The following is a 16,220-nucleotide window of genomic DNA, read 5'->3' on the forward strand; positions in this document are numbered from 1 at the left end:
TGCAGATTACATAGATTAAAGTATGATAATAGCAGATAAACTATCCCACTATGAAACTGGTACAGGAAAAAAGACAATAAACAAATTCAATTTCATGAGACAGAAATTCCAGTGCTGTAACATATTTTAATCTGATTCTAAAAAGTATACATTTTATTCTTTTTATTGTGTTACACATCTACCAAATTCAGTCACACATTTTGTGAATAAAATCATTTAAATCGCCTACTGAAATTATACAACAAGCAAACATTTTACTTTCTGTCAAATTCCTTTCAGATAACTATTACTTTAGCATCATGCTGCTAATATCTTTTACATAATGTGCTTTAAAATATATGATTAAGAAACACACACGCATAAGGAAACAAAAACGGATTCCATCACAAAAGATAACTTTTGTGGATATGGAGAGAATAGGACAAATAACATGATCTGTCTGAACAATGATATGTGGGTCAATGAAGGTACCATGGTAAGAACTGTAGCACATTTCATTTGTAAAAGCTGTTCCATTTATCTATAAAAAAATTAGTTGCTAACATCTGCTCATCTGGCCCAAAAATATAAAGATTTTCTATGAATGATGTTATGTCCATTATGTGAAAATGTTCATATCATAAAAACTATCAACAAGTAAAGACATGAAAAAAGTTAACACATACATTTTCTTTTCTACTGGACATGTTGATGCAAATGTGAAAGCACTGAACTCAGATTTTGAAAGCACAGGGCTTAGATCTCATTTTGGCTGTTTTGATTTAGATGATGCCATGTTACATTAAGTTATGATGGGAAAATGTCAAGCTGATTCAACCTTGCATTCTTCTCCACCAGAGTTACTGTGTGGATTCCATTGACATTGCTGCTAAAAAGACTTAACATTAACCTTTCTTCCTTCATTTTCAGTGTTGAAAAATAAATGTAGCTTCATCTGATAAAAGCCAGAGTAAGTAATGAGAGAAACACATGCGCACATGGATTTAATTGTTTTTGGTTCTATAGAACTGAGAGGAATTTTCATATTGAATAATGATTTGCTCCAATTTCCCTTGTAGAATCTTTTAATATAATGATCCGAAATGTCATGCCTGTATTCGACATATCCTGCAAATAGGATCATTCCATGTGAGCTTCTGATATGATTTTTTAAAGTATTATTTTCTTTCATAAGTGGAGAGTAAATAAATATCAATATAGTTGCTTCTTTTTCTGTTGCTATTCTTCTTGCAGTCTTCCAGTTGTATCTTACCACAATTCATCATCAGAACAATAATTTCTGCTGGTCATATTGATAGCTTTTCACTTATCAGTGAACTAGACATGTGCTCTAAAATAGATTCTGAGTATAAGTGGAGAGCATATGGAATCTATTTTGCTTAAATGTACTTTCAGATATCACTATGACAGCTGTTATATGCTGCAGGTTTGGGGGTAAGCCCACAACTTATTATCTGAAATCTGATTCCACATTGACGTGGTGATTCTCTCCAAATTCTTTTAAGTCTGAATAGGAAAATCTTGAATAATTCATGAATATTTAAACAGGTGGTGTCATCTAAAAGGTGGCTTTTAGACCAATGCCACCTGGCTGAATACATGAGAGTTATTCAAGGTTCATTATTTTATTGTATTTGTGTGTGTGTGTGTGTGTGTGTGTGTGTGTGTTTTAAGTTAACTTAATTCAGTCTCTTAAAATATTTAGCCTCATATTACAATACAAAATATCAACATATGATATTGATGTTACATGTATCTTTCTCTCAGTTTATATTTAGTTCCAGAAGTTATTTACATACACTTCAACTCAGGTGACTACAGAACAGACCTATAAAAACATATGATGCATACAATACTTTCAATGTAATTGTATATAAAAACAAAGATGAGGTGACTTACCGAACAAAAGCGCTGGCAGGTCGATAGATACACAAACAAACACAAACATACACACAAAATTCAAGCTTTCGCAACAAACTGTTGCCTCATCAGGAAAGAGGGAAGGAGAGGGGAAGACGAAAGGAAGTGGGTTTTAAGGGAGAGGGTAAGGAGTCATTCCAATCCCGGGAGCGGAAAGACTTACCTTAGGGGGAAAAAAGGACAGGTATACACTAGCACACACGCACATATCCATCCACACATACAGACACAAGCAGACATATTTAAAGACAAAGAGTTTGGGCAGAGATGTCAGTCAAGGCAGAAGTGTAGAGGCAAAGAAGTTGTTGAAAGACAGGTGAGGTATGAGTGGCGGCAACTTGAAATTAGCGGAGATTGAGGCCTGGCGGATGACGAGAAGAGAGGATATACTGAAGGGCAAGTTCCCATCTCCGGAGTTCGGATAGGTTGGTGTTGGTGGGAAGTATCCAGATAACCCGGACGGTGTAACACTGTGCCAAGATGTGCTGGCTGTGCACCAAGGCATGTTTAGCCACAGGGTGATCCTCATTACCAACAAACACTGTCTGCCTGTGTCCATTCATGCGAATGGACAGTTTGTTGCTGGTCATTCCCACATAGAATGCATCACAGTGTAGGCAGGTCAGTTGGTAAATCACGTGGGTGCTTTCACACGTGGCTCTGCCTTTGATCGTGTACACCTTCCGGGTTACAGGACTGGAGTAGGTGGTGGTGGGAGGGTGCATGGGACAGGTTTTGCATCGGGGGCAATTACAAGGATAGGAGCCAGAGGGTAGGGAAGGTGGTTTGGGGATTTCATAGGGATGAACTAACAGGTTACGAAGGTTAGGTGGACGGCGGAAAGACACTCTTGGTGGAGTGGGGAGGATTTCATGAAGGATGGATCTCATTTCAGGGCAGGATTTGAGGAAGTCGTATCCCTGCTGGAGAGCCACATTCAGAGTCTGGTCCAGTCCCGGAAAGTATCCTGTCACAAGTGGGGCACTTTTGTGGTTCTTCTGTGGGGGATTCTGGGTTTGAGGGGACGAGGAACTGGCTCTGGTTATTTGCTTCTATACCAGGTCGGGAGGGTAGTTGCGGGATGCGAAAGCTGTTTTCAGGTTGTTGGTGTAATGATTCAGGGATTCCGGACTGGAGCAGATTCGTTTGCCACGAAGACCTAGGCTGTAGGGAAGGGACCGTTTGATGTGGAATGGGTGGCAGCTGTCATAATGGAGGTACTGTTGCTTGTTGGTGGGTTTGATGTGGACGGACGTGTGAAGTTGGCCATTGGACAGGTGGAGGTCAACGTCAAGGAAAGTGGCATGGGATTTGGAGTAGGACCAGGTGAAACTGATGGAGAGGAAATTCTGGAGTTCTTCTTCACTGTGAGTCCAGATCATGAAGATGTCATCAATAAATCTGTACCAAACTTTGGGTTGGCAGACTTAGGTAACCAAGAAGGCTTCCTCTAAGCGACCCATGAATAGGTTGGCATACGAGGGGGCCATCCTGGTGCCCATGGCTGTTCCCTTTAGTTGTTGGTATGTCTGGCCCTCAAAAGTGAAAAAGTTGTGGGTCAGGATGAAGATGGCTAAGGTGATGAGGAAAGAGGTTTTAGGTAGGGTGGCAGGTGATCGGCGTGAAAGGAAATGCTCCATCGCAGCGAGGCCCTGGACGTGCGGAATATTTGTGTATAAGGACGTGGCATCAATGGTTACAAGGATGGTTTCCGGGGGTAACAGATTGGGTAAGGATTCCAGGCGTTCAAGGAAGTGGTTGGTGTCCTTGATGAAGGATGGGAGACTGCATGTAATGGGTTGAAGGTGTTGATCTACGTAGGCAGAGATACGTTCTGTGGGGGCTTGGTAACCAGCTACAATGGGGCGGCCGGGATGATTGGGTTTGTGGATTTTAAGAAGAAGGTAGAAGGTAGGGGTGCGGGGTGTCGGTGGGGTCAGGAGGTTGATGGAGTCAGGTGAAAGGTTTTGCAGGGGGCCTAAGGTTCTGAGGATTCCTTGAAGCTCCGCCTGGACATCGGGAATGGGGTTACCTTGGCAAACTTTGTATGTGGTGTTGTCTGAAAGCTGACGCAGTCCCTCAGCCACATACTCTCGACGATCAAGTACCACGGTCATGGAACCCTTGTCCGCCGGAAGAATGACGATGGATCGGTCAGCCTTCAGATCACGGATAGCCTGGGCTTCAGCAGTGGTGATGTTGGGTGTAGGATTAAGGTTTTTTAAGAAGGATTGAGATGCAAGGCTGGAAGTCAGAAATTCCTGGAAGGTTTGGAGAGGGTGATTTTGAGGAAGAGGAGGTGGGTCCCGCTGTGACGGAGGACGGAACTGTTCCAGGCAGGGTTCAATTTGGATGGTGTCTTGAGGAGTCGGATCATTAGGAGTAGGATTAGGATCATTTTTCTTCGTGGCAAAGTGATACTTCCAGCAGAGAGTACGAGTGTAGGACAGTAAATCTTTGACGAGGGCTGTTTGGTTGAATCTGGGAGTGGGGCTGAAGGTGAGGCCTTTGGATAGGACAGAGGTTTCGGATTGGGAGAGAGGTTTGGAGGAAAGGTTAACAACTGAATTAGGGTGTTGTGGTTCCAGATTGTGTTGATCGGAATTTTGAGGTTTTGGAGGGAGTGGAGCTGGAAGTGGGAGATTAAGTAGATGGGAGAGACTGGGTTTGTGTGCAATGAGAGGAGGTTGAGGTTTGCTGGAAAGGTTGTGAAGGGTGAGTGAGTTGCCTTTCCGGAGGTGGGAAACCAGGAGATTGGATAGTTTTTTGAGGTGGACGGTGGCATGCTGTTTCACCTGGTCCTACTCCAAATCCCATGCCACTTTCCTTGACGTTGACCTCCACCTGTCCAATGGCCAACTTCACACGTCCGTCCACATCAAACCCACCAACAAGCAACAGTACCTCCATTATGACAGCTGCCACCCATTCCACATCAAACGGTCCCTTCCCTACAGCCTAGGTCTTCGTGGCAAACGAATCTGCTCCAGTCCGGAATCCCTGAATCATTACACCAACAACCTGAAAACAGCTTTCGCATCCCGCAACTACCCTCCCGACCTGGTATAGAAGCAAATAACCAGAGCCAGTTCCTCGTCCCCTCAAACCCAGAATCCCCCACAGAAGAACCACAAAAGTGCCCCACTTGTGACAGGATACTTTCCGGGACTGGACCAGACTCTGAATGTGGCTCTCCAGCAGGGATACGACTTCCTCAAATCCTGCCCTGAAATGAGATCCATCCTTCATGAAATCCTCCCCACTCCACCAAGAGTGTCTTTCCGCCGTCCACCTAACCTTCGTAACCTGTTAGTTCATCCCTATGAAATCCCCATACCACCTTCCCTACCCTCTGGCTCCTATCCTTGTAACCGCCCCCGATGCAAAACCTGTCCCATGCACCCTCCCACCACCACCTACTCCAGTCCTGTAACCCGGAAGGTGTACACGATCAGAGGCAGAGCCACGTGTGAAAGCACCCACGTGATTTACCAACTGACCTGCCTACACTGTGATGCATTCTATGTGGGAATGACCAGCAACAAACTGTCCATTCGCATGAATGGACACAGGCAGACAGTGTTTGTTGGTAATGAGGATCACCCTGTGGCTAAACATGCCTTGGTGCACAGCCAGCACATCTTGGCACAGTGTTACACCGTCCGGGTTATCTGGATACTTCCCACCAACACCAACCTATCCGAACTCCGGAGATGGGAACTTGCCCTTCAGTATATCCTCTCTTCTCGTCATCCACCAGGCCTCAATCTCCGCTAATTTCAAGTTGCCGCCACTCATACCTCACCTGTCTTTCAACAACTTCTTTGCCTCTACACTTCTGCCTCGACTGACATCTCTGCCCAAACTCTTTGTCTTTAAATATGTCTGCTTGTGTCTGTATGTGTGGATGGATATGTGCGTGTGTGCTAGTGTATACCTGTCCTTTATTCCCCCTAAGGTAAGTCTTTCCGCTCCCGGGATTGGAATGACTCCTTACCCTCTCCCTTAAAACCCACTTCCTTTCGTCTTCCCCTCTCCTTCCCTCTTTCCTGATGAGGCAACAGTTTGTTGTGAAAGCTTGAATTTTGTGTGTATGTTTGTGTTTGTTTGTGTATCTATCGACCTGCCAGCACTTTTGTTCGGTAAGTCACCTCATCTTTGTTTTTATATATAATTTTTCCCACGTGAAATGTTTCCTTCCATTATATTTCAATGTAATTGAATACATAAAAAAAGTTATTCACTAAGATGTGTCAGGAGTAAACACATTTTTTTTTGGTCATCAGTCTACTGACTGGTTTGATGCGGCCCGCTACGAATTACTTTCCTGTGCTAACCTCTTCATCTCAGAGTAGCACTTGCAATCTACGTCCTCAATTATTTGCTTGACGTATTCCAATCTCTGCCTTCCTCTACAGTTTTTGCCCTCTACAGTTCCCTCTAGTACCATGGAAGTCATTCCCTCATGTCTTAGCAAATGTCCTATCATCCTGTCCCTTCTCCTTATCAGTGTTTTCCACATATTCCTTTCCTCTCCGATTCTGCGCAGAACCTCCTCATTCCTTACCTTATCAGTCAACCTAATTTTCAACATTTGTCTATAGCATCACATCTCAAATGCTTCGATTCTCTTCTGTTCCGGTTTTCCCACAGTCCATGTTTCACTACCATACAATGCTGTACTCCAGACGTACATCCTCAGAAATTTCTTCCTCAAATTAAGGCCGGTATTTGATATTAGTAGACTTCTCTTGGCCAGAAATGCCTTTTTTGCCATAGTGAGTCTGCTTTTGATGTCCTCCTTGCTCCGTCTGTCATTGGTTATTTTACTGCCTAGGTAGCAGAATTCCTTAACTTCATTGACTTCATGACCATCAGTCCTGATGTTAAGTTTCTCGCTGTTCTCATTTCTACTACTTCTCATTACCTTCGTCTTCATTCGATTTACTCTCAAACCATACTGTGTACTCATTAGACTGTTCATTCCATTCAGCAGATCATTTAATTCTTCTTCACTTTCACTCAGGATAGCAATGTCATCAGCGAATCGTATCATTGATATCCTTTCACCTTGTATTTTGATTCCACTCCTGAACCTTTCTTTTATTTCCATCATTGCTTCCTCGATGTACAGATTGAAGAGTAGGGGTGAAAGGCTACAGCCTTGTCTTACACCCTTCTTAATATGAGCACTTCATTCTTGATCGTCCACTCTTATTATTCCCTCTTGGTTGTTGTACATATTGTATATGACCCGTCTCTCCCTATAGCTTACCCCTGCTTTTTTCAGAATCTCGAACAGCTTGCACCATTTTATATTGTTGAACGCTTTTTCCAGGTTGACAAATCCTATGAAAGTGTCTTGATTTTTCTTTAGCCTTGCTTCCATTATTAGCCATAATGTCAGAACTGCCTCTCTCGTCCCTTTACTTTTCCTAAAGCCAAACTGATCGTCACCTAGCACATTCTCAATTTTCTTTTCCATTCTTCTGTATATTATTCTTGTAAGCAGCTTCGATGCATGAGCTGTTAAGCTGATTGTGCGATAATTCTCGCACTTGTCAGCTTTTGCCGTCTTCGGAATTGTGTGGATGATGCTTTTCCGAAAGTCAGATGGTATAGCGCCAGACTCATATATTCTACACACCAACATGAATAGTCGTTTTGTTTCCACTTCCCCCAATGATTTTAGAAATTCTGATGGAATGTTATCTATCCCTTCTGCCTTGTTTGACTGTAAGTCCTCCAAAGCTCTTTTAAATTCCGATTCTAATACTGGATCCCCTATCTCTTCTAAATTGACTCCTGTTTCTTCTTCTATCACATCAGACAAATCTTCACCCTCGTAGAGGCTTTTAATGTATTCTTTCCACCTATCTGCTCTCTCCTCTGCATTTAACAGTGCACTCTTAATGTTACCACCGTTGCTTTTAATGTCACCAAAGGTTGTTTTGACTTTCCTGTATGCTGAGTCTGTCCTTCCGACAATCATATCTTTTTCGATGTCTTCACATTTTTCCTGCAGCCATTTCGTCTTAGCTTCCCCGCACTTCCTATTTATTTCATTCCTCAGCGACTTGTATTTCTGTATTCCTAATTTTCCTGGAACATGTTTTTACTTCCTCCTTTCATCAATCAACTGAAGTATTTCTTCTGTTAGCCATGGTTTCTTCGCAGCTACCTTCTTTGTACCTACATTTTCCTTCCCAACTTCTGTGATGGCCCTTTTTAGAGATGTTCATTCCTCTTCAACTGTACTGCCTACTGTACTGTTCCTTATTGCTGTACCTATAGCGTTAGAGAACTTCAAACGTATCTCGTCATTCCTTAGTACTTCCGTATCCCACTTCTTTGCGTATTGATTCTTCCTGACTAATGTCTTGAACTTTAGCCTACTCTTCATCACTACTATATTGTGATCTGAGTCTATATCTGCTCCTGGGTGCGCCTTACAATCCAGTATCTGATTTCAGAATCTCTGTCTGACCATGATGTAATCTAATTGAAATCTTCCCGTATCTCCCGGCCTTTTCCAAGTATACCTCCTCCTCTTGTGATTCTTGAACAGGGTATTCACTATTACTAGCTGAAACTTGTTACAGAACTCAATTAGTCTTTCTCCTCTTTCATTCCTTGTCCCAAGCCCCTATTCTCCTGTAACCTTTTCTTCTACTCCTTCCCCTACAACTGCATTCCAGTCGCCCATGACTATTAGATTTTCGTCCCCCTTTACATACTGCATTACCCTTTCAATATCCTCATTCACTTTCTCTATCTGTTCATCTTCAGCTTGCGACATCGACATATATACCTGAACTATCGTTGTCGGTGTTGGTCTGCTGTCGATTCTGATTAGAACAACCAGGTCTCTGAACTGTTCACAGTAACACACCCTCTGCCCTACCTCCCTATTCATAACGAATCCTACACCTGTTATACCATTTTCTGCTGCTGTTGATATTACCCGATACTCATCTGACCAGAAATCCTTGTCTTCCTTCCACCTCACTTCACTGACCCCTCCTATATCTAGATTGAGCCTTTGCATTTCACTTTTCAGATTTTCTAGTTTCCCTACCACGTTCAAGCTTCTGACATTCCACACCCCAACTCATAGAACATTATCCTTTCGTTGATTATTCAATCTTTTTCTCATGGTAACCTCCCCCTTGGCAGTCCCCTCCCGGAGATCCGAATGGGGGACTATTCCGGAATCTTTTGCCAATGGACAGATCATCATGACACGTCTTCAATTACAGGCCACATGTCCTGTGGATACACGTTACGTGTCTTTAATGGATCCTCATGTCGTTGATCATTGCTGATTCTTTCGCCTTTAGGGGCAATTTCCCACCCCTAGGACAAGAGAATGCCCTGAACCTCTATCCGCTCCTCCGCCCTCTTTGACAAGGCCATTGGCAGAATGAGGCTGACTTCTTATGCCGCAAGTCTTCGGCCGCCAATGCTGATTATTTATCAAAATTTAGGCAGTAGTAGGGATCGAACTCGGGACCGAAGACATTTTGATTATGAATCAAAGATGCTACCCCTAGACCACGGGTGGTTAAGGTTAAAAAAATGTACAAGTTTCCAGAGTCAGCGGCTTCTTCTTCTGGCAGAAGAGCTGAAGGGGAAGGAAGAGGGATGAAGGAAAAGAGCTGGTGAGATTTAGGAAATGGGGAGAATTTGAAAAAGTTGGCCAGAACCTTGGTCAGGAGGACTTACCAGACGGGGTGAGAAGAGAAAACTGATTGTTGGTGACTGCACAGGATGAGATTTGAAAAACCAAGAGCTTAAAGTTGGAAGTTAGGGTAATAAGCTAGACTGGCAAAACATCTTGAAAGAGCTAACAAGATCAACAAGCTAAATGCATTGTATGTGGCAGAGGTGCTGAGGGGGGGAAATAGACAGGTCAAAAAATAAAAGATACAGTAAACTGAAAGGGAATAGAGGAAGAAATAGTTACTGAGAAGAAACACTGATATCAAAGATATTATTGAATGTAAGTAATGAAATAATTAATGTACATTAAGGGTGGACGGGTGACGAGAACCAAGGACAAGTTGTAACACCAGTTCCCATCTGCAGAGTTATGAGAAAATGGTGTCTGCCGGAAGCCTACAGACAGCACATATGGCAAAACAGACATGGAAGTCATGACTGTCATGTTGTAGAACATGCTTTGCAACAGGATACTGTTTATTGTTAGTATACCCCTCTGTCTATGCCCATTCATCTTAACTGATATCTTGGTGGTAGTCACACCAATGTAAGAGGCTGAACAGTCTTCATATAACAGCTGGTGCATGATATGTGTTGTTTCACAAGTGGGTCTTCCTTTAATGGTACATGTTTTACTAATTACAGTCCTTGTATAGGTGACGGTAGGAGGGTGCGTAAGGCATCACATCCAATTCTGGTACTGTTGATCCCCTCTAAAAACAACTTAGGAGTACACATCTTGTCACTTAGTGTTATACTGGTCTTTAATGCATTAATCCAGCTACTTTGACAAAGCTATGACTTCCTAAAATAATGCCCTGAAATGAGGTCCATTCTGTCTGATATTTTGCACTCCTAGAAATAGCTTTTTATCATCCTCCAAATCTCCACAATATCCTTGCCAGACCCTATGCTCCTTCTGCACCCATTTCCCTACCCTATAGCTCCTACCTCTGTGACTTTCCCCACTGAAAGACATGCCCTATGCACCCACCTACTACCACCCACACCAATCCTGTAAATGGCAATACATATACTATCAAAGGGAGAACAACATGTGAAACGACTTGTCATATACCAGCTGTTATGTAAACACTGTTGGCATGACTACCAACAAGTTATCAGTTAGGATGAATGGGCATAGGGAGAGGGTGTATACTGGCAACACACAGTACACTGTTGAAGGTCATTCTCTACAACATGACAGTCAAGACCTTGGTGTCTGTTTCACTACAGGTGCCATCTGGATTTTTGCACCAGACATTAGTTTCTCAGAACTCCACAGATGGGAGCTGATATTGCAACATGTCCTTGCTTTTCAGCACCCACCTGGTCTTAATTTACATTAATTATTTTCTTTAATTTCCTCAGTATCAGCATTTCTTCTCAATAACTACTCCTTTCTCCACTACCTTTCAATTTTCTGTGTGTTTTATTTTCCAACCTGTCTACTTTTCCCCGCCCAGCACCTTCACCACATATACTACGCATAGCTTTCCTCTCTTTTTAATTCTTGCATGATGTTTTGTCAGTAATCTCTGTCTTGCTTACTATCCCATCTTTCACCTTTAAGTCTCAGGTTTTCAAATCTCATCCCATGGAGTCCCCAACAATAAGTATTTCCTTCTCATTCTGTCCGGTGAGTCTCCCCTGACCCACATTTGGTGGACTACTCCAAATTATCACCAGCCCTTTTCATTCATCCCTCTTCCTTCCCTTTCAGCCCTTCCTCCAGAAGGAGCCATTGGCCCTGAAAGCTAGCACATTTCTTTAACCTTTATGTGTGTTTTCTCCTGCTGCAGCTTAGTGAGTAGATTTTTTATCTAACCAATTACATTTTCTAAAATTAGTTATTTTCGTTGATACATTCAGTGATAAAAATACATACATATGGATAATAAACATGTTCTTCATTACTTATACCTAAACTCCTGTATCCTTTTTCTGTTAATTATCCTCAAGAAGTTTCTGGTATGTTGTTTCACTCACACTGTCCTTTAGACTCACAGGAAGGTACTTAACCAGTTACACACCTGAGTATCAAGATGCCTTTTTCAGTAGCTCTCAGTCTGTATGGTATTCTTCTGAGCAGGCCCTAATCTTGTCATGAGAATGAACATCTCCATTTTTCCCTAGTAATTTGTTGCCTTTGATTAACAAAATTATTGTTCTGTATATTTACTTGTCATATGGGAGGGAAAATACAGTTACTAGATGTAACAAAAAGAAGAAAAAGAAATTGGATTGGGCATATATTAAGAAATAATGATGGACTGAGAAAAACAGCTTTAGAAGGTTATGTAGAAGGGAAAAGGAAGTGAGGAAGGAAGAGATTTCAGATACTGGATTACTTGATGGACAGTACAACATACAGCAGCCTTAAGAAGGAAGCAATGGATCACACAAAATGGAGAGGCAAAGGACCTGCTAATACAGCAGAAAACTGATGATGATGATATGTACCTGGATGGAAATGTCAAAATTTGTGAATTATGGAAGTCAGTTCTTCTTGAGTAAGTTTGTACTTTATTCAGGATGGCCCAAATGGATTTTTTTGGAATATAAAAATTCTTTTTTATTGTAGTTGCTAGAGATTCCCCAAACAGAAATTCCATACTGTAAGTGTAAGTCAGAAAGAGTGTGGTACACTTATGCAGAATATTTTTGTTGGTATACACTGAGGTGATGAAATTCATGGGGTAGTGATATGCACATGTACAGATGGTAGTAGTATCATGTACACAAGGTATAAAAGGGCAGTGCATCAGCAGAGATGTCATTTGTAGTCAGGTGATTGATGCAAAAAGGTTTCCAAAGTGATTATGGCCTTATGATGGTAATTAACAGAGTTTGAATGCAGAATGGTAAGTGGAGCTATGCATGGGACATTCCATTTCGAAAATCTACATCTACAATCTTTAGAAAATTCATTATTCTGAGATCCACAGCATCAAGAGTGTGCCAAGAAAACTAAATTTTACTCATTACCTTTTACACAGACAACATAGTGGCCAACAACCTTCAATTAACGACTGATGTGACTGCCTTTGCTAACAGCACAACCACACCTGCAGTATCTCTCCTGGGCTTGTGACCCTATCAGTTGGACCCTAGACAACTGGAAAACCATGGCCTGAGTCCCACTTTCAGTTGGTAAGAGCTGATGGTAGGGTTTGAGTGTGGCACAGACCCCATGAAGCCATGGACCCAAGTTCTTGGCAGGGCACTGTGCAAGCTTGTGTTGGCTCACTAATGGAGTGGGTTGTGTTTACATGAAATTGAGTGATCATTGACTGGAGATGGTTGTTTTTGGCTACTTGGACTTCATATTCCCGACCAACGATGGAATTGTTTATGGATGACAATCCGCTATGTCACCAGTCCACAATTATTCATGATTGATGGTTTGAAGAACATCCTGGACAATTCAGGCAAATGATCTGGTCACCCAAATTGCCCAACATGAATCCCATTGAACATTTGCAGGACAATATCGATAGGTCAGTTCATGCACAAAATCTTGCACTTGCAACACTTTTGCAATTATGGATAACTGTAGAGGCAGTCAATGTCACATCATCTTTCTGCACTATGCCAGGCAAAAGGATGCATGACATGATACTGGGAGGTAACCCATGACTTCTGTCACTTCAGTGTAATGTGCAACATATCTCATGTGAAATAAAAGACTGCTATAAATGATTCATTTGTCTTCAAAGTTCTGTATTTTCCAAAATATTACGTGTGCTAATGTGGTTGGTGCATGAGAATGGTTGTAAACTCACAAGTTTGCATTTTGCACTCTACAGATGGTTTATGAATGCCCCTCTGGTCACATCACACATGTCCAAGTGGTTGTCAAGTTTGTTCCATTTGTTCTAGCACTACTGCTCCATATGTCCAATTAAAAGTCATTGTTATACAGTTTGATGATAATGAATTGCATTTCTTCACCTAGTCATATAGCTACACAAATGCATAGTTGTACAATATATGAAACAGAAAATTTTTAAAGAAAACAATTCTAAAATGGTTGTTGCAATGAGCAAAATATAATAATATTAATTCTGGGGATATGTTTGTGGCTCCAAACATTGTTATCTCTAGGGTATGATGTAAATGTCCAGGTTTGTTGAACATTATTGAAGATAATTATTCACATTTTCATCACATCTTGGTTTATTTCCCATCAAGACATGGCAAACATTGAAATTTATACCTCAGCCTTCTGTGCATCATTAAAGAAAGGTCTTCCTGCAAGCATACACTGATTTTGTTCTAATCACTGTCTTCAGTTAAGAAGTTCATAAAATGTCAAATGCATTTTCAATACAAATCACAGTTTCCAACCTTAAAGTTATAAATGGTGCATATTTTGTCCACAGCACAAAGACTGACACACAACTCTGGATCCAAACAAAGACTCTCCGATTTGAGCTTGAAACAAAGACTAACTAACTTAACTAACTTTTGGCATGTATGACAAATGATATATTACAGAATGAAGTTCTAGAATGTTCCGGAGCCATAACTGCTCAAATTAAAATTTTTAGTAGCCTTCTGCATACATGAGTGAACAGTTACAGTAAAACATGCGTCTTTGTATTGGCAATATTTGTAAATATAAAAACAATTACACACTATTGTAAATAATTTTGAAATAAAGTTTTCATAAAAATAAAGATGTATGTCATGTGGCCAAAACAATAAACATTTTATATTTTCTTTCATATGACTGATTTTTTATGAAAAATTGAGTTTGTTTTCAAACAATTATAACAGTTTTTGATTTTATGGATAAAAAATTCTATGACAAATTTTGTAACCAAAATATTCTGAAGTGTGAAATAAATGCCATTTCTGGTCAAAATGAACAAATGGAATTTATAGGATAATTAACTTCTTTTAAAATAAAAAATCACAACATATTTCTAAAATATTACAGACAAATGTGGAAAAATGTTAACTTTATTTCCATGCACTACACCAATCCCATAGGCTCCCCTTTTGTACATCAGACTTGCAACTTTAGTTAAAAATAGCTGAAAAAAGAAGGCAATCACAAATTTCATCAAACAGGCTTAATATTGAAATCTACTATTGATAGAAGGTTCCCTTAATTCTGATTTGTTGTAATCATTTGTAGCAACATTCCATAGAGGAAAAAGTCACAAGGTGTTAAGCAAGAAAACCTGGGGACCCAAGGCAACAGAGCAACTTAATCTTCTCCATGATGCCCAATCCAGTGGTGCAGAAGTTCTCATTTACAGAGTGACAGACATCGTTGCTCCAATGAGGGGCTGTCCCATCTTGTTGGAAGATGAAATTCTTAGAATCATGAGTGGATTGTGGAACCAACCACAGCTGCAACATAGCAATGTAAGAGGTACCTGTCACAGACTTCTCACAGAAGAAAAAAGGCCCATACAGCTTTGGCTGTTACACTGTACAGAAAACATTAGACTTTAGAGAATCTCCTACTTCCACCACAATTTCTTGAGGATTTTCATTGCCCCACACTCTTATAGCTTGGTGATTAACCCTTCCAGTTAATGGAATGTTGCTTTGTCACTGAACATCGGCTTGGAATCATGATGTTCATCCTCAGCTGCTTCCTGCATTGTGATGCAAAACTGAAAGTGACAGCCATAATCTTCCATTTTAATTGTTACACAAGCTGCAGGTCTTACAGTTTGAAATGTAACCACCATCAAAAAATCTTCCACATAGTTTGACACAGTATTCCAAGTTTGTGGTTTGCGCAGACTTCTGAATTTTTCAAAGCTTCCCCCAACCTCTCCACAGTTGCATCTGTCTCACTTGGTTAAACTGTACTTTTCTGTTTACAGAAATAACCAGTGTCCCTAAATTCTTGGTACAATGCACACATCTCTGTTTACATGGTCATTCTTTTCTGTAATTCCTTCTGACTGCATGCCATACTATTTTCTTGGTTTGTACCATAACCATTTTGTCAAGGCATTGCACTTGTAAAACCAACTGGTAACCACAATGCAAACTCAGTGAGTAAGTGATTCTATTCACAAATCAATCATATCTATACATTTAATACTTTGGAAAATATGGAACTTTGAAAACAAATACATCATTTATAGTAGCACTGTATTACAGTGCTTAATTTGAACAAATATTGTCTATAGGGTGTATCTGAAGATATCACTATTAACAGATAACATATATATCCTGTGAGTTCCTTACAGATGTATGTGTCAGTTTTAGAAAAATTGACATACATTTCTGTGTCCGAACATAACGTAGCTTGATGGCTCTTTTTTGTACTCTGTCAACCTTGGAATGCTTGTGTGAATTAGTACATCCACAAAGCATAGCCCCATCTTACATCTACATTATAAGATCTGTATCAATTCTCACACTCTCACTATACTATAAGATGTAAAAGAGCTGAAATACACTCCTGTGGAGAGAAGCTCTTTTATCTTTCGGTCAGCAAAAAAATGGTTCTTATTGTAAAACATGATGAAACTCATTTCTTGACTACTCATTTGGCATGTTCATTTCATCTCAGCTGAATATCCATTAAAAGACACATACATTCT

At 40.8% G+C, this 16,220-nt stretch overlaps 1 protein-coding gene across 2 annotated transcripts in view; it reads left to right on the top strand.

Moving 5' to 3' along the window:
- Nucleotides 1-16,220, top strand: part of LOC124777586 (sodium-independent sulfate anion transporter-like) — a 314,736-nt gene that overhangs the window by 256,200 nt on the left and 42,316 nt on the right. The gene's annotated exons all lie outside the window — the stretch shown is intronic.

The sequence above is a fragment of the Schistocerca piceifrons genome, chromosome 2 (assembly GCF_021461385.2).
Source record: "Schistocerca piceifrons isolate TAMUIC-IGC-003096 chromosome 2, iqSchPice1.1, whole genome shotgun sequence".
Lineage (NCBI taxonomy): Eukaryota > Metazoa > Arthropoda > Insecta > Orthoptera > Acrididae > Schistocerca > Schistocerca piceifrons.